Genomic DNA, 1,872 nt, shown 5'->3' on the forward strand with positions numbered 1-1,872 from the left:
ACCACCACCACCACCACCACCACCACCACCACTACTACTACTACTACTACTCAATCAATCAATCATATCCTGTGGCACCCTCGGGGATGCATAGGGCCTCAATGAACTCTCGCCACCACATTCTATCTTGAGCTATCTCCTGAAGGTCTCCCTAACATTCATCACCCACTTCTCGTTTCATTGTCCTCAGCCACGTCTCCCTTGGCCTTCCTCTACCTCTTCTTCCAGGTGCCACCCATTCTGGTGTACCACGCACCAGTCCATGTCTTCTATACACATGTCCCAGCCACTTCCATCTTGAGAGCCTCACATATTCATCAACAGGTTGCACCCTTGTCATTTCTCTAATTGTATTATTTGATATTCTATCCCACCACTCAACTCCCAAAATTCTTCTAAGTGCCTTATTTTCAAATACCAGGAATTTATTATCAGTAGTTACGGTGCTGTACCAAGACTCGTGTCCATAGATTAAAATACTCCTTACCATTACCTTGTAAATCCTGATTTTTGTATGCACAGAAAAATTATTATTCCATTTTCATTGCCTCATTAGCCCTTTTTATTTTTTTCTCAAATTCCAAGTTCAAAGAACCATCTTTAACTAAATAAGTACCCAAGTATTTAAAGCTTTCAATTTCCTTTACAATCATATCTTCAATTAAGCAGTCCTGCGCATTATCCATATTCATATTGCTGATTTCAGTTTTTCTGCAGTTAATAACAAGTCCCATCTTTCGCCCTTCTCTCACTAAGCAGTCCAACACTCTTTGCATCTCTCCTGGTCCATTGCACATCAAAACTATATCATCTGCATAATTCAAGTCCACAAGTTTTCTGTTTTCTTCCCAAAGTATACCAGCATCTGTTTCTGCTGCAACCCTTTTCATAACATTGTCAATGACCAATACAAGTAGTAAAGGTGACAAGAAACCACCTTGGATCCAACCCAACCTAACTTCAAATGATTCACTCAAACAACCATCAACCATCACTATACAAGATGTATTTTCATGGATACTCATAATGATCCTCACAAACTCTAATGGTATTCCATAATGCCTCATAATCTTCCCCAAAGACCTTCTCGAAATACTATCAAAAGCCTTTTCAAAATCAACAAAGTAAAGACTTTGAGGGACTTTCATCTCATTTACCTGTTGCATTAGATGTCGTACAATGAATATCTGGTCATTGCATCCACGTCCATTTCTGAAACCAGCTTGCTCATCCCTCAAAATATACTCCACCGCAGGCTCCAACCTATTTAACAATACTTTACCCAAAATTTTAAAGACTATTGTTGACAAAGTTATTCCCCTCCAGTTACCACATTCACTGAGGTCTCCTTCCTCTCTTTGGAATTTCAACAATGACACCCTTCTTCCAAACAGATGGTACTGATCCTGTCACACATATCTAATTAAATAATTTACTAGTCAAGATCATTGCTAATCTATCATCTGCTGATTTAAACATTTCTGGAAATAAACCATCCTCCCCTGGAGCCTTATTATTCTTCAACTTTCGTATTGCCTTTTCCACTTCTTCTAACCTCATCTCTCTTATGTCTATATTTAGGTCTTCCTGTGCTGGTGGTATATCCTCCTCTGGCGGTATTGATCTGTTAAGAACAGTCTCAAAATGCTCTTTCCATCTGTAATTAATATCTCTATCTTTGGTCAGTAAGTTACCTTGCCTATCCTTAATTGGCATTTCCTTACGTTTACTGCCATTGCCACTCAATTCTCTAATCACTTCATATGCTATTCTTTGAATCTGTCCATCATTGTTATTCATAAAAATTTCAGTTTCTGCAACTTTTCCATCCACATATCTTCTTTTATCCGGTTTTGTTAACCTTTTTCCGAG

Source organism: Portunus trituberculatus, chromosome 25 (genome assembly GCF_017591435.1).
Source record: "Portunus trituberculatus isolate SZX2019 chromosome 25, ASM1759143v1, whole genome shotgun sequence".
NCBI lineage: Eukaryota > Metazoa > Arthropoda > Malacostraca > Decapoda > Portunidae > Portunus > Portunus trituberculatus.